This window comes from Drosophila serrata, unplaced genomic scaffold (genome assembly GCF_035046125.1).
Source record: "Drosophila serrata isolate PLE 108 unplaced genomic scaffold, ASM3504612v1 contig_359, whole genome shotgun sequence".
NCBI classification, from domain to species: Eukaryota; Metazoa; Arthropoda; class Insecta; order Diptera; family Drosophilidae; genus Drosophila; species Drosophila serrata.
In genome coordinates, this window is record NW_028257257.1 from 2139235 (window position 1) to 2157521 (window position 18287).

General features: G+C 36.3%; 2 long non-coding RNA genes across 3 annotated transcripts; one reads left to right on the forward strand and one right to left on the reverse strand.

Annotated features, from left to right (window-relative positions):
* Positions 1 to 6367: 6367 nt before the first annotated feature.
* On the reverse strand, positions 6368 to 9162 carry LOC147642782 (uncharacterized). Of its 2 annotated transcripts, none has more exons than XR_015272950.1 (3): positions 8389 to 9162; positions 7878 to 8241; positions 6368 to 6829 (listed from the first exon to the last, which is right to left on the reverse strand). It is a non-coding gene; the product is annotated as an uncharacterized LOC147642782 (long non-coding RNA). The 2 variants fall into 2 exon arrangements; XR_015272951.1 differs by lacking the exon at positions 6368 to 6829 and adding an exon at positions 7046 to 7155.
* Positions 9163 to 17058: 7896 nt separating this feature from the next.
* Positions 17059 to 18047, forward strand: LOC110185258 (uncharacterized). Its single transcript, XR_002319748.2, has 3 exons — positions 17059 to 17185; positions 17290 to 17539; positions 17604 to 18047. It is a non-coding gene; the product is annotated as an uncharacterized LOC110185258 (long non-coding RNA).
* Positions 18048 to 18287: the final 240 nt, after the last annotated feature.

Below are 18287 nucleotides of genomic sequence, written 5' to 3' on the forward strand. Positions count from 1 at the left end.
TTAATCCCGCACAAACTATAATTACAAAGCAGTGAAGGAGTAAAGACGTTTAAACCAGACTATTAGGTGATTCACAAAACAAAATAAGCTTTCAAAAACAGTTTAGTAAGAACATTGCACAAAGGAATTAAAGTGAAAAGAAATTTATATGGCATCATGACCCCGACACACATGATTTTTATTGGCCGAGAAGAGCTTTCTCAACTTTCTGAATGTCTCATGGAAATTCATTGGATTGGAAGCACTTTCTGCGGCAGACACACAAACACAAGTGAAGCAGAGGAAAACTTTCGCCTTTCGCCATATTCATAATGGGGCAAAAGTTTAACTCAATTAGAAAATTTCCTTTTTCCTGAAAGTCAAACTTTATCTACAATAACGATATTTTTTCCAAATGCTTCCGTAACATTTTGTGTAGAATACAAAGGCTTTGGCAACTATCTCTTATTTATTCATTGAATTCTGTACTTCAATTAAAAAGCCATTAGAAACGGCACAGAGAACACACCGAGAAGGTCTAAGAAGACACAGGCACACGGAGGTCTCAATGTCGATTGTCGTCGTTGTCCTGGGAAACGCAGAAAAGGATAGGGGCAGGACAAACAAACTGTAAACAGAGCTCACCGACATACATATATCCGAGCGCCAAGCCCACAATCAATATTGTTATCCTTTGCCTGTCAAAGGCAACATTTGCATGCAAGGATATCGTACTTGGCTTTTGTTCTCGCCTTGCCTTTGACCTACAGCCTTCAGTCACTCCGAACCTCACTCTCCGGCAACCCCTCGACCTGCCCTAATTCATATTTAATGCTTCAAAGCACAAGGCTTTTGCTACACAGAGATGAAAGGATATTTTAAATAAAGTATAATTTAACTAAAATTTCATTTCATTTAAGAGATACATATTAAATTTAAGTGAATAAATTTGATAGTCTAAAGATTCTCTCTAAATAGATTTAAACTTGTTTAAAATATATTTAAAATAAGAAAGTAATAAATAAGATAAGTTAGAATGGAAGGATATTGATATTGAAATTAAAACTACCTTTACTATATAACTTGATATTTAAATTTTATTAATAATAGTTTTCAAATTGTTCTATTAATATTTTGGTCTGTGTAAACAAACTCCTTGTCCTAGCCTGGTAGTCGTAGGTGCCAGACGGGTCAATGTGTTGTTATTTATATTTAATTCAAGCACCCAGAGTCCTTTTTGCCAGCAAGGACACACTTGAGCTCAACTGCCAAGGCGTACAAACTAGATGGGAAAAATTGCATAACTTTAATCTATATTGAGTTACAAGACAAGATTTAACAACGTTTCGTTTAATTAGATTTTGGCTTGACTTCGGCCAATAAAGCCAAGTAAAATGTTTGGGGTTAATTGAGTTTCGATTTTTTGTTAGTTACGATGCCTTTGAGGAGCTTTACAGTTTTAAATAAATTAAAAGTATATTTTTACCCATTTAAGCAAGCATTTAAAATTCTTAATTTCCCTGCAACTTGTTCTGCACTGAACATGGAAAATGCATTCCCTGGGAATTTCAGGCCAATTAACAATTTCCCCTGCAGCTACGAATGTTTTCAAGGATTCTAATTGGTTTTCACTTTGGACAAAAACTGGCTCACAAAATTATTCATAGTTTAATTATACATCAAGGTTCTTTTGTTCCCGGTCAGCAGGCTAAAATAGAGGCATTATAATGATAGTTGTCCGACAAGGCTCTCAGCTATTCATGGAGGTCACTGGCGTCGCTCGCCTGGGACATGTGGCCTCAATGTCAATGACAAAATTTGATGGACACCGCACACTGACCTTGTTCAATTATGTGACACGCAAGTCCCCGGGAGATAGAGAATTTCCAAAATAATCGAAAACGCTTAACAAATATTTTTTTAATTATAATTCCAGCTTTTAAAAGGCATTAAATAGTCATGGAAATTACGTATACGCCGTGTATGTTCAACTGCACCATGGGAATCCACGTCAGCTTGCCACTTGTTGGACAGATTGATGGTTATTTTCCGGATTGATGACCGCATTTCATTTGCAAATGTGCATATTTATGAGAGGGAAGTAATGATGGCACAAAAATGCATAAGCCGACAAACAAGTCATATTGGCAAAATATCATTTTCCGAGATCCCCAGCTGTGCCCCCGATTGAAAGAGTCAATTGAACTACATATGAAAAGCAATGTGTGCGGGCTACAGCTCTGCAATAATTTATATAAATTCCGATTTCTGACTAAGCAATTGCCAAATGAGTCAGGATATTGATAAATGAAAAGAGGAATGTCAAATGAAATAATGGATTTCAACATCTGCTTGCTGTTTGTCGTTTATGGCCATAGAAATTCAAACTAAGTGCTTGTCTCAGCTCATATTCTGAATGAAAATGCGGCTTAACAGACTGAATGGAAGCGAATGATTTCCCGGGAAATAATAATCCACAGAATATGATTTGTGGAAAATGGCGGAGAAGACTATTAACTGGTGGCTTAGTTTGGTTATTCCTCTTAGCTTCAATTTTTTAGCTAGCTAAGCACAAAGTATTTCGTAGCTTGAACTGGAGTTAATATATATTAAATATTTCTCATAATAAACTTTAAATTGAATTAAAAACTCAAAAGTTCATCCTTTTTTAACAGTACTTTTTAATTTCCACTTAAACCTAGCTCGAGCAAAGTTAGATTTGTAAAAACTAATTTCCCTTTGGCCAAATCATTGTCGAACTCTTGAGAAAACTTTGAAATGCCAGGCAAGGCTCCCGCCGGAAAAGTTTCTTATTAATTAAGGAAATGGCGTTAAGTAAATATAATATGTATTTAAAATTATATCTGGGTAATAACCAACAACGGAATGGAGGGCAGTCATGTGCTCCAAAGCACAGACAAAGCAAGGACTACGGAAAAACTGTGTGGAAAAAACTTTGACTGTCGGCTGTTGTTGTTGGCCGTTCCATGTTTATGTCCATTCATTATGCAAAAAGCCAACAACTGGAGCAGGAAAGGGAACAGTGGAAAATAAGTAATTTGTAATGAAAGTAACTCTATAAAATATTATAAAATAGGTGGAGCTAAAGCCAAAGTAAAGGCATATTCCCCAAATACTAAATTCGGTATAAGAAAACTTAATTTAATTTTACATAAAATACAAAATATCTCTCTCTTATATGTATAGGATATCTCCTCATAAATCCACCCCTTCAAAGCTTCCCAGATCCATTATTTTAATTTAATCCCAACTATGTACCTGCTAATACCACTGTGAACTTGCAGACGAAGGACTCTACGGAGAAGTTGGTTATGAGGACCATAAAGTAAAGCGCACGCCACTTTATCCTGGCCCATTTTGGCCACAGGTCCGCACAGGTCTAGGTCTGTGCCCGAGCCTGTGTCTGTGCCTGTGGCTGCTTCATTACCCTAATGAACTTGAAAAAAGTATCGGGTGTACGGTGCGCCGTCGACTCAAAGGCAAAACTCGAAGACAATCACCAGGTGACCACCATCGCCCACCATTTTCCAGCTCCTCCAGCTCCGGCAGATTTGTCCGTAATGAGGTCATAGTCACGAGTGTTGACTTTAATTAGTGAGTTTTTGAAACCCACTCGGCCGGTGCCTTCGAATGCCAGCTATTTGGGGAGCCATGTGACGCTGTTGCTACTGCTTCCGTTCGGGCCACAAATTATCCGTTAATTATGGCCAATGGGCGAAGTATTCAAGTTGGTAATCAATATCAGCTGAGAGGAGAGAAACAAATTAGGGGAAATTGGAATAATTAGAGGTAGTTTGTTTAAAGGCTAAGGACAATATATTATTTTCTAAAGTTTTGTGGTATTTCTTATACCTTTGCAGGGTACATATATATTCTTGGGCACCATCCACAGCTTAGTTAATCTAGCCTTTTAGAGGATCAGTAATTATCTTTCAACAGTAAGTAACTATGATCAGGAAGTATCTATGACCAGTAAGTAACTACGATCAGTAAGTATCAATAAACTTTAAGTAACTATGATTAATTAATTATGGTCAGTAAGTATCTATGACCAGTAAGTATGTATGATCAGTTACTAACTTTGAACACTAGTAAACAATGACTTGCAACTTTTGTAACACAACACATATCTGAAACTTGGCTGGCAGAAGTCACTTCGTTCCGGGGATGTTAGAACCAATTGAGAATCATATTCCCACATGCGCGTAATGTGTTTTGGAACAGATTTAAGAAATTTTAATGAAACTGTGGAGTTATTCTTCCAAATAATTTTACTAGTATATAAGTCGAGGGATGGCGAATCGGTGGACTATATAAATACATACATATATATAGCTGCCATAGGAACGATCGGAAAAATTTAAGGAAAAAAACTATAACTTTTCCAGTTTTTAACAAATTTGTATTTGTATATCCATTTTATATAATTCTGCAATTTTGTGTAAAATTTGGAGAAAATCAGACTACTATATCATATAAATGCCATACAAACAATCGTTAGAAATGGAGGAATTATAAGTTCCTTAAAAAGCATAAAAGGCAATGAAAGAGTCATTTTCAACCCTATAAAGTATATAAATTATTGATCAGCATTAAAAGCCGAATCGATTTGGCAAATTCCAAAATTTTATAAGGGGATACATAGTTAAAATTGTCAAAATTTGAAAAAAAAAAAAAAAAATTAAATATTCTAACATATTAAATTGAGTATGCAGATTTTTTATCCTAATAAAAACTTACACAGGAATGCTTTTCAATTGAAAATTTATGCATTTTTGACTGAGTTATGATGGATTTTCAAATCGGTTTTCGGGTTTCCGAAGTTAGTTTGGTTTTTAAATGTTTACCATAGTTTACTATAGTTTTAATTTAATAGTTTGTAGTTGTTTTTTATATACTGACTTTGTACTATTTTTAAATGCTGTGCTCGAATTTAATTTAATTTTATTGTGTTTATTTAACTTATTTTATTTTAGTTATTTAAAGCTAAGTCCAAAAAATTACGTATACGCACCGGTGTAAATAGTATTTATTTAAATATATATAATTATTTTTTCAATTTCATTTATGCAGATTATGCGTGCAAAAGATGACCAAATAAATATCTTTGGCATTAGTAAAAGAAGACAAAAGGACCTAAGACAACATGATAGGGTCGGCTAAGACGTTGCCAAGATCTTAAGCGACTTATGTAGGTAGACGTACCTGTGGATTATTATTAGTCGAGTCAGCAGTCATGGCAGCCAGCCAAAAACGGCCAACAGTCTTTTTAGTTCGATTTAAGGGCCAAAAGTTGAAATAACAATCGAAGGGGAAGCCCATGGCAAATCCTTATTTACATGCGGAGAAAAGTCTGGGCAGGAAACAGGAAGTTGGTAGCAAGGACACAGGACCGAAGAAGAAGATGCCAATAAACCGGCAACGACATTTGTTGATTTTATTGACATGTTTCGCTGGCTTGCAAGTCGGGGTTTTTCTTCTTGGTTTTGTTCTCTTTTTTTACCGCTGTGACTGGCAGTCAAATTTCCTCCCTTGCATGTCCTTTTTATTCCTGCCCAGCGGCATTTCTAGCCCATCTTCCGCGCTCCTTTTTTTGACTTGACTCGGCCTGGCCTGTGCGTGGTCTTAAAATGCGCCATAAAATTGATAAAATCAGTTGATTGTAAAAATTGATAAATTGAAATTGATTGAGGCAGTCGGGAAATGGAGGAAAAGTCGGTGGCACCGTGGAAAAGAAAATGAAACGGCTTTGATGCTCGCAACACAGGCACGCAAACACTTGGCGTTTTGCATAAGGAATAGGTGCACAGCGGGAAATATATTGGATCTGTATTGTAGGGTATTATATGTAATAAAAAAATAACTTTTTAATCATAATTTTTATGTTTTTGAATAAAGAGAAACGACAGATATAGAGTAAAACGACCAATAAGGACCTCGTGATACTCCTTTAATTTTACAAAACGTACACATTTTATACAAACGTAAATAAAAGAATCTATTATTTAAGTCTAAAACTTGTTTTATAAGTTACGTTCAGTGCATCGAAGTCGTTCACATGTTGCCAAGAGAGTTTTGTGGCCCACAAACAACATTAGCGAACCAAACGCACTTGCTTTTTCTTTTTTTTCTCTGATCGGAAAATGCCAAGGTCCTTGCCTTTGGGGTAAAAGAAATCACACAGTAAAGCCAGCATTTAATTAACCAACTGATGGGGGGAAATGCCGGTCGAATAGATTTCAATTGACAAGCGGAAAATGTGCAAATGGTGAGCAGGAAATTTAAAACGATTACCAGGAACTATTGGAAATAAAATTAAGATGGACAAGTTAACTTAGGAATGCAAATGCAATGAATACACATTGTCTAGCCTTAATTAAATCACATTTAATTCGGTGCAATACAATTACAATTTGTATTAAATATTGATAAATTAAAGTTCTAATTAAAAATATTTTAAAGGTATAATTTATTCTCATTCTAGATTATTTTCCTATATTTATGAAATCCACTTGATTTAATTGAAATACATTATTATGATGTCTGGGGGATATTTCATAAATTGTTATAACCAAAGCGTTTTCTTTCAATTTTATTACAAATATTTTCTTTTAATTTCAATAACCTTAATCATTTCTAAGGCTTTTTAAAATCAACCAGCGACTAAGGTATTAATTTCCACTAAGTTTATTCTCTGGAAACTCTTTTCAAGCCCAAAGCGATTTCGCAAAATGCATTTCATTATGTCCTTTGTTGCATCGAACATCCCAATGACCCCAGGATATGACTTTACACGCTGTATTTATATTTGTGCACATCCTGCCGTATCCTGCAACACAAAATACATAGTTAGTTTGCAGTTGCTTATTTCGAGTGAGATATGTGAGGTACATAAACCTGGTGGCAATTGCCAATGTATAATTAACCCCGTTTTTAACGGCACTTTAAGGGACTCGCTTTAAGGACTCATCTGCAGCATCCGCTCATTTTTAATATGAAATGAAATGACTTTTTATTGACGCCTGGCAAACACGATTGACATGCACTTACACGCTCGTCGAGTGTCATTTTGCCACTTGCGGTCTCCCGTAAATATGTGTGCTGACTGTACGTATGTCCTGGCATGTCCTGTTCCCTGGTCGTGTGTGTGTATCTCTGTATGCGTGTGAAATATATGCGAAACTGATATGTATTAAAAACCAATCAATTCTCATTCCGGAAAGGAACTTTTCAGAAGGTATTTTCGCGAATCAATATTGATTAATAAATTTGTTATATAAAATCGTAGGTATAATTAATAATAATAAATTAAAAATATAATAATACAAGTATTTGTTATATTTAGTTTGTAATATTAAATGAGTTCCTTTTATGTTTATTACAAATTAATACAATAAAAATAAACATATAAAACCCATTTCTGAATCTTATTTTAAATAAACCACTTTTCTAATTTTTTCGTTAAATAAAAGGTAAAAATATACAATTTAAAAGGTATTTACTTATTCCAGAACATCCCTATATCCGAAATTCTTCCTGGCAGCCATCGGAAGTGACTTCAAAAAATTGCCAACGATTATCGGTGACAGTTAACAAGTCAATCGTTTCGCAACGGAAACCAGATATAATGTATATATGTATATAGTACAGCCCATTAAAAGTATATATATATGGATATGGTGCAGGGGTATCGGTATGGTATCGGGCATGACATTATCTTAATGCTCATTAAAAGCCCTTTTGTGTTAAAGCAATGCTTAATTGCAAATATCGAGGTCATTGGTTTGCTCGCTTGTTCGCTCGTTCGACAAAGTTTTTAATTGCCAAAGTTGTGCCCTGCAAAGTGAAAATGGCAGTTGCAACACTTAAATATTTACCCAATAAATTGATAGATAGATGTGCGGGCGGGCAGGTTGTCGCTGCTGCTCATTAAAACGCTCCTCTAAGCGTTGTAAGCGTTAATATGTCAAGTTGAGCAGCTAAACTTGAACACCTCCTCCTTGGGACGCTGTCCTCTCTCCTCCGCAAGATGCATGGCATGGCGCCTGATGCAGCAGTTCGGGGCACAAATGAGCAAAAGTTAACAAGACAGAGACGATGCCGACGAGCTGTCTTATTACAGCTGGTGATGCTGCTGCTTTTCCCAAGTTCCTCAGGAGCTGAGACTCCTTCCCCTTATGTGGTTCTTTCTGGCACGCCCGCAGCCTTAAGCGATGAGCATGTGGCAATGGCAGTGGTCCACTGAGGGAAATTAATGGGAAAAATAATTATTTAATAAAGGGAAATAATAAAATACGATATTATATAGAAAATCCGATATAACTTGGTTTGTTTTTTAGGTAATTTTACATATTATTGCCATTTAAATTCAATATTGTCTACACTTACCGTTTTTCCCAGTGTTGAAGATTTTTAAGTGCCTGCAAAGTAACGTAACTCATCGCATCGCATCTTATCTCCATCTCCATTCTGGTGTATGTGAGTCCGGGCGTGTGTGTATGTGTTTTCAGTGTGTGTGTGTGCTTAACCGCGAGTGCAATTATTACTTGCAAGTTGCAAGAAACGGCTGCTGCTTGAGCAAACTTTCAAGAATCCCTTAATGGCTGCAGCCCGTTGAAAGCCTGGATTTGTGGCCCTGGCAGCAGCAGGAAACCTGTAATGAAGATGCTTACATATCATAAACATCGTCCATAGCCTAGGCAGGTCGGTTGGTCCATTGTTATGCCAAAGGCAGCTGCCCAGCTCAGCCGTATGATCCTGGCAATACACGCAATCCTTGCCGGGGAAATCGCAAACCGGAGTCACAGCAAACGTTTGACCAGTCTGCTAACAATGACATTTCCAAAGGAAACCCACAGCAGTCACAATGCCCACACAAAGCAGCTCAGCAAATTGGATGAACACAAGACAAAATAAAGGAGGAAATTAAATAAACCATACTTTACTTAAATTTAAGTAAAAAGATGAACTAAATAAATGTAAAAAAGGTAATAACACAAAATAGTAGCAATTGATTCAAGTAATTTTTGTTAATTTCCCGACTAAGCTATCGTTAGATATTTTCTCAGTGCATTTCCTGTACCAGTTCACAGGCCAACTTCCGTTTCCGCCACACAGATGCAAAAGGCAACAGTGGCAAACGCAATCGCAACTGTACCTCGATAATAATGCGCTTGGTAAACGCTCCCGGGGCCAAAATCATGACAAGTTAAGGAAAATACAGGGGAAAATGGCAGGGAAAACGCACGAACAATAAAGTTTGCTTGCTATGCGTATCGCACTTATCAAATTACACAGAAGACTTTTCTCAGTTTTTCCCCGCTCGTTCTTTTTTGCATTTTCCATTTGCACTTGGCGTATTTCGACATTGCACATTGTCAACACAGTGGAAAAAGTTTCCACCTTTGCAGCAGCCATAACAGCGGTATTATTAACAAAAACAACAATAACTTATTACCCATTGCTTTTAGTAGTTTTTATAACTTTTACGACTTTTTAATAAAGTTGCTATGCATTTGCTTGTTGCACTACGAAGGGAGGGAGGTGCGGTTTTTTTTGGGTTTTGCAACGTCAACTTCAACTCTCAAGACAAAGTTTGAGCCGAAGGCCTGGGGGCCTGGGGGTGATGCTTTTCCAAGTTGTAATTTACCCACTCAGGCTTCCTAGAACCCCGTCTCCGGGCCACAATCCCATCCCTTCTGCTACTTCGACAAAGTGAGTTATGCAATGTCACGCATCCGCCATGTGGTCGCACCAGTGGCTTCGGTGTAAGGCTTTAAGCTGCAGCTCGCTGACAGCCTAAGCCTTGCCTTAAAAGCACTGAGAAAAAATATTTTGTACAAATAAAATAACCACAAAGATATGTAGCAGCTAAATATAACAGGTTCAATAAAAACCATTGCCTACTTTTTAGGGCAAGCAAGGATTATGTCAATGAGAAACTTAAAACTCTTCTAAAGGCCACATTTCTTATCTGTTTAGCTTGAAATTTGTTATGTGATTAGAAATTTTATTAACTAAATTATGACCTTAACTATTTTCTCAGTGTGTTGCATCGCCTTCGCAGAGACAAACACCAAACAATGCCAGACAGTGGGGACAGTGAAGCGTGCAACGCAAACAACAACCCACACGCATCCAAAATTTCTGGTGGCAAGAATGCTAATTTGCCCAACAACCGCACACGCACACATAGATACACTTGCACCCTTGCAAATGCCAACAACACACAGCATCTGCCACTGATAGCATTTAGGGGATGCCATAAAGTAGGGGGGTATATGGTATACAATGAAGTTGGGGGGCCGGGGCTCTTTTGGCCAAAGTTTCCACTGTGGCATAATGCATTTAGCCATCTTTGCCGGTTCCGGGTCCTGCGTAACTTTTCATTCACTTTGCCACATATTAAAATCTAACCACAAAATGTCAAACCGAAAACCAAAAGTTATGCATTTGTGTCTGCGTAAATAGGTTTGTATGTACGTACACACACCACACTTGTCTGTGTCTGTTGTGCGTGTGCAGGTGCACTTGACAGGTGGAATTCAAAAGAATTGTTGCATAAACTTTGATGTTTATTAGCTTAAATGTACAGAGCAGGTTTATGGAAGCAAACATTTCAACTATCTTAAAGTTGTCAAAAGGAATAGTTGTAATTTATGCAAATTCCTCAAACAGGAAGTAAGATTTTGCTTATTTAAATATGATTTATTGTCAAATATGGCTTTAAAATGAAGTCAAGAAATTGTTAAATAACTATTTTAATGACTGGAATATTTAATTTAAATTGTTAAAAATTTTTATATATCATTTTGAAGGCTTGGTTTTAATAATAACAATTTATACACTCGTTCTAGAGTCTGCAATTTCTCCTAACCTTTACTATTAGTTCCCAATTCAGCTATATGTTAAGAAATATATATTTTATTAAAACAAATGAATTTTTTATTATTAAAAATAATAGATATAAAACAGCAGACCATTTAACAAACATTGATTAAGTTTCCTAAAGACGATTATCACAGAACTCCATGCGTTTGAGTTTAAGTTATACGAAAGATGCTGTTTCCACCTCAATAAATCCTAATAGATATACATACAAACACACTAGTAAATATAATTCAATAATTTTTATTCAAACTGTTTAAGCTTTGAGTTCATGCCAAATGCATTGATGACACAACTAAATTGCAAAAACGAACTCATATTTACGCCATTTAAACGCCAGGCCAACTCCCCACAAAAAACTGTTGACAGATTAATTAAGCCAAAAGCACCAAAAAACAAACACCACAATCAACATAAAAAAAGAAGAGTAAACAACCAACAAAATAGAAACATGGCAATTGTTGTTTATGACAGTGACGAAGCTGCAAAATGCAAATATATATGCATTATGCATGCCTAATTGCTGCTTTTGTTGCTGCCGCAGCTGCTGTTGCGTAATTATAATTGCGTTTATTGTGTGCCTGTTAGCCAATAATTAGGCTTGAATTAATTTTCAAACAGCAAACCAATTAGCTGCACACCTCTGACCCCTCTCAAATTGGCCAAGAAGACGACAAGGATGTCCTTATCCACAGGCGAAACTCGACCGCAACATCATAATCATGAGGATAATCGGCATCATCGTTGCAGTATAATTCCATTGAAATTCGATTACCATCATCTGGGCCAATCTCGCTCAATCAAACACTTCGCATGCCCATCGTAATTACGCATCCCGCGATTGAACCTGCAACTCATTTGCATCGCATCCTTGGCGAGGCGCAAGTCCTTAACCGAAGTTCGGGGTTTCAAAATTAAATTTATGAAAAAGTTAAGCCAGTAAAGCCAGTGAATGCGAAAGTTTAAGTGGGTAAAAACAAAGTTGAAATTGCCTTTACTCAGCATCTTGGCGGTTGTTATGATCAAGTTGAGCTTAAAGATACAAAGTACAGAATAATATTTAAGGCTTCAAATATAAGTTTTTTAGTATATTTAAATTTGAAATGTGAACAAAAATTATTTATATTTATACATCTTAAAAAATGACTCTGCTGAAACACTGCTATTATTTGTATCTCCAATTTTTACCAGCAAAATAAATTAAGCAAATGTCTGAAATAAATTCAAGAATGCAGATGGTGAATATTGTGAGCTATAAGGATAAAGCAAAAGATTTACGAGCACAGAGACCAGGACAATGGCCTTGTTGAAATTGCAGCATAACATGCGTGTATTCGAGAGGCGTTTAAAAGAGTTTCCCAAAGTGCAAACGCAGCGTCCCAAGCTGGGTATTTCTCAGCCACTCGGACTGGGATTTTGGTAACACAAACACAACAGACTGGACATAAAGCAACACACTCACACACACACAAACACTCGGGGAGAAAGACAGAAAGGAGCACAATGAATTGCATTTGAAATACACAGACGACGTGCCCAGATAAATTTTCCCCACCCTCCTCCTAAATCCTATTCCCAAGAGTTACACAGAAAATAAATTATATAAAGTTAAGGCAATTAGTTTACAAGATAGTGATAATTAGGTACATAATATATTTTATGTGGAAAATGTAGCACAACTTTAGTAAAAATGATTTACATATTATTTAAGTAACACGAACGATATGCCACTGTAATCCAATGTTAAATAATTTTTTTAAATTATATTTAAACCATTTTTATTTAAATGCTTATATTCTATATTTCTTCATTATTTCTTTAAGTGTCTACAACTATTTTAAGCCAAAAGACGACGACGCTGCAAAAGTTGCAAGACAGTCGAACTGAGACTCGGACCTTCCATGCTGACTTTGAAACTTATGCGCCAGCCGTTAAGCTCAGCTCAATGTGTTGTTTTCCCCACTTTTTCCCTTAGTTTTCCCCCCTTCCCCCCCATTGCACTTTTCCTCTTAGGTTGGGCTTGTGTATATGTGTGCGTGGAAAAGCAGCTTAAGCATGCACATTCGCATAAGGAAACGGATGAAGAAGTTGCAGAATAAGTAAGCTGCTGCAGCTCATACGAGTTTCATGTATAGAAAACAAAAGGAAATGACTTGAAGACCATTTCAATACCCAGTAAAAATATATATATTTTATAAAAAACATTAAATCCTTATAGTACATTTTAAATATTACCAAAAAATCTTTTTTCTCCAGCGAAATAAAATTTGTAAAAGGTTAATATTGATTTATTAATAATACTTTTCAAACTAGCTCCCTAGATTTTATTTCTTGTTTATAAGAGAGAAAAGAATATTTTCTTATATTCCTCTTAGATCAATATACCTCCAATTTCTTTCACAAAAATCGAGGGCAAACATAAACGCTCATAAATATTCCTTTCCATAATAATAAAGAAAACTGGCAGGGAAAGAAAAAACGATGGAAAAAGAATGCAGATGCAAAGAATGCCTGCTGCGCTGGTGGTAAGCAATTTTTGAGAGCCGTTTGGAAAAAATGCAACACTTTTTTCTGCACGTTTTTTTCTTTATGACCTGGAATGTGTCCTGAAAATATGTCTCCTAGTTTTAGTTAAGTCATTTGAGACTATGTTTAGGTCCTGCAAAAAATATTTAAAGACCAGGTGAAGAAAAGATTATATATTTTTATATATTATATATTTTTAAAGTAAACTAAAAGGTAACCCAAAATAATCTGCCAAAAGAAACCTAAAAGTATAATAATAATTTTAAAACATTTTATGGGTTTAAAAATAAGAGAACCCTTTACTTTTTCTTTATATATTTGTAGCTTAACCTACATTTCCTTTGAATTAAACCTTGTCTAAAATAATTTAAAACTTCTTAAACACAAGTTTGCATATCTTTCCTTTAAATTAATTTCCTTTGAGCCTCAAGAAAATCCTGATTATTTAGCCTAATCCCCGGCTTAGTTTCCATGCCATTTGTTCTCATCGACTCGAAGCCGCAAATTCTTTTGGTCGCGGACTTAAATGACCAAAACATTTTTATAACTTAATTAAACACTGATTTCCCCCCCTCTGCACATTTTATGGCCATTTTCACACAGCACAAGCGACAACACAAAACCGAACACGTCTCGCCTTCTCCCTTGGCCCGGAAAATCCGTGAAAAACGAGAAGAAAAGCGAGTGAACGGAAAAAAATAAAATAAAATGTAGAAGAAAATGAAGTTCTATTCGATTTGTTTTATTGTCCATCGGTTGGTTGTGTCGGGTTTTTGGGTGATTCTATTGGGGTGGTTTTTTCGGTTAGATATTTGGCCGGATGGCTGGTCTGTGGTCAGGCTGCCAACTGGGAGTATTAGTTATATATGCTGTGTCGGCTATTTTGGGCCACTACTGGCAGCAGCAGCAGCAACAGCGGCGGCAACAAAGTTATTTTCCGAAACTGCCAATTGTCGGACTTACTTTTTGTTCATGCCACATGCCACATGCTTCTCTTGCCATTGCTTTTTCCACTATATATATAGTATATCCCCTCCGATTTCCTTTTTTGACAGACAGCCAGCTCAATAGAAAGTTGCATTTCCTTTTTTTTCCTCCATTTTTCTGGGGCTTATATCGTTTGCTGTCGAGTTATGAATCGAAACGTATCCTTTTTGGCTCGAGCCACTTTAATTAGAGCCTCGAGGTGTCAATGGCTGAGATTAATCAGTTTAATGGGCTTTCTGTGTGCCGGCATATTTCAGCGGAATAAAGTCATTAAAATGCAATTAAAAATTGCGGCCAAAGCTGCCTTGTGTTTCATACCCACTAATACATGTACGTGTTTGTACATTTTCTTGGCTCAATTTAATTAATTTGACGCAGGGGTAAAGGCAAGAACTAGAGAGGGGGGGAATCCAGGGCTCTTGTACTAACTTAGTTTGGCTTAAAGTAATGAAAAGCTTCAAGACGAGATGGTAAAGTTGCGTTGGGGTTGTGGAAATTAAACAAATGGTTTATTGGATAAGCATTTATTTTAGCTAAAGAAGTGAATTAATTCTCGATGGGTGAGTTTCAGTTCAAATGCCATTCAGTTAATCAACTTTACTTATGCAAGTGTAAATATTCTGGGTTCTGGGTTTTTATAAGAAATCGAATATATTAAGTAACTATGAACATTAAATAACTATGATCAGTAAGTCACTATGATCAGTAATTATCTATGATCAGTAATACACTGTGGTGAGTAAGTATCTATGACCAGCAAGTAACTATGATCAGTAAGTATCTATGACCATTAAGTATGTATGATCAGCAATTAACTATGATCAGTAAGTAAGTATGATCAGTTGTTAACTAGGATCAGTAAGAATCAATGAACATTAAGTAACTATGATCAGTAAGAATCTATGACCAGTAAGTAAGTATGATCAGTTATTACTATGATCAGTAAGTATCAATGAACATTAGGTAACTCTGAGCAGTAAGTATCAATGAACAGTAGGTATATATGATCAGTAAGTATGATATCTATGACTGGTGAGTATGTATGATCAGTTACTAACTTTAAACACTAATAAACAATGACTTGCAACTTTTGTAACACAACACATTTCTAAGACTTGGACGGTAGAAGTCACTTCGTTCCGGGGATGTTAAGACCAGTTGGGAATCATATTCACAGATGTGCGAGATTTGTTTTGGAACAAATTTAAGAGCAAGCTATTTGAATAAAACTATGGAATTATTCTTCTATATACTTTTGCTAGTATATAAGTCGGAGCACTACGAATCGGTGGACTATATATAAACATATATAGCTGACATAGAAACAATCGGACGATTTATAAAACTATGATCAGTAATGTAAGTATCAATGACCAGTAAGTATCAATGAACACTAAGTCAGTAATTAACTATGAGCAGTAATTAAGTATGAGCAGTAACTAACTCTGAACAGTAAGTATCTATGACCAGTAATAAGGAAATTTATTGAAATATAAAGTCTAGACCTTGGTCTGATCCCACCAACAGCTTTTTCATAAATAATAAAAATGTCATGGTTAAGGCTTGCCGCAGTAGAGCTCTTTCGTCAGTCGCTTACTTCCTTCCAGTGTAGTGTCCAAGATTGGGTGACTTCATCTAAGTGAGCTTCTTCCTGGTCATCCAAATCCATTGCATTGGCCAAGTCATCTTTTTGGTCTCGAAGGGTCATCACTTGCACTATCACTATCGATGTTAACACTAGGTACCCCTAGGACAGACTGAGGCGCGCGCGACCTCAGCGCCTCTATTTATAGTCCCCGAGGAAAGAGAAGAGAAGAGCATGTGAGTGTGAGTGCGTGGGAGAGAAGCAGTTGCCTCTAGAGATTAACACAGAGCTATTGGCATAGAGAGAGAGAGGGAGAGTCCGAGAGAAACAGCGAGCTATTTAATTAAGTAACTATGATCAGTAAGTAACACTGATCGGTAAGTATCTATGACCAGTAAGTATGTATGATCAGCATCTAACTTTGAACACTAGTAAAGAATGACTTGAAACTTTTGTAACACAACACGTATCCGAGACTTGGCTGGTAAAAGTCACTTCGTTCCGGGGATGTTAGAACCAGTTGGGAATCATAAACATGGGCGTGATGTGTTTTAGAACAAATTTAAGAGCAAGGCCATTTGAACAAAACTATGGAGTTATTCTTCTATATAATTTTACTAGTATATCAGTCGGAGCATGGGGAATCGGTGGACTATATATATACATATATAATTGCCATAGGAACGATCGGAAAGTTTAAGAAAAAATATTATAACTTTTCCAGTTTTCAACAGATTTTTATCAAATTTGATATACAGTAATGAAATAAATTTTATGAAAATCCGACTACTATATCATATAATGTCATAAAAACGATTGTTAAAAATAGAGGAAAATGTAAAACTTTAAATAATAATAATAATAATAATTACTGCTAAAAATTTAATTAGAAGCAACATTTTAATGCCATCACCTTGTATTTATATATTATTATATATTATTTATTATAAGTCAAACTATGCAATGTAAGTTGGCAATCTGTCTTTGATTTTAATTTACAAACCTTAAGTTACCCGAAAGGCATATCAAAGAACTCTCCACTGTATCTTGCTCACTTTCTCTCCTTTTCAAATAGAAACAAATATATCCCGATCATTTCAGAAACGCAGTCAACTCCCCAAAAACCAACCAATCTAATGCCAAATTGACTTTCAAACCGTGATGACAAAGTGGCAAACCATTAATTTCACTCCATTCCCGGTTTGCCCTGAGGTTGCCTCCCCCCAAAATGCATTCGATACTCAGTCACCCAAGCAGATGGCATTATCCTCATCCGCTTCACATCCTGTTTCCCTCTCCTCCAGGATTCCACTTCCGATCTAAGCGAGCCAAAGCCATGACAAATGTTTTGTAAATAACGCGTATCCAGGCGATGCGACAACGTGGCGTATGGGTGATGGCCAACCAGAAGGTAAAGACGGGACAGGTAAAGTATGTTGCACCTGCCAGCAGGGAAAAAGAAGACGCAAAGAGACAAATGACTCACATAAGAGAAGTGATGGCTTTCTTTTGATGCATTTTATGTGCAGAGCAAAGAATGGAACAATGTATTTTGTAAGGGATTCCATTCTGTGACTATATAAAATAGAATATTTAAATACCTTCTATAACTTCTTAGGGAAAAATCGAACAATAGCAATTGTACCTCAATCAAAATTAAACCTGTAGACCAAAACCGAAGGTATTCTACCAATCATGGCCACAATTTCTCATGCCTCGGCAAGCTTCAGGGAGCAGGGGCAGAACACAGTTTGCCACATTCCCATTGAGCCGGAAATGTGCAGGAAATGCGAGTAAACACAAAAAGCGATTCGAGTCGACAGTGGATGGACATCGAGAGGACAACAGCATCAATGGCTTGTCGGAGGAGGAAGCCCAAGGAGATGCCATTGGGTCAGGTCATTCGCATTCAATAATCCCCCGCAAAATAGCAACAAGAAAATCACAATAACAAGGGAAAGCGAAACATGGAGAAAATGTTATAGACTCCAAGTATATATAATATTTTAAGAATTTATAAGAAAATCTATTAAATATAAATTAATAATAGGAGATTGTATATTATAATATTTTTTAATATATGTTTCTGATCAAATTTCTTTGAGTGAAACTGCAAAGAAAACGCCAGGAAAAACTGGAGGAGGGAGGAAAAGAAAGCACCATTCTCGATGGCAGCTTGACTTGCTTGATGATATTTCCCCTTTTGTCACTGACATCAATTGCTCGCCGCTGTCAATACACAAGAATATTGATATAATGATGCGGTAGCAATGTGTCCATCCATTCCTTTGGGTGCAGCAAT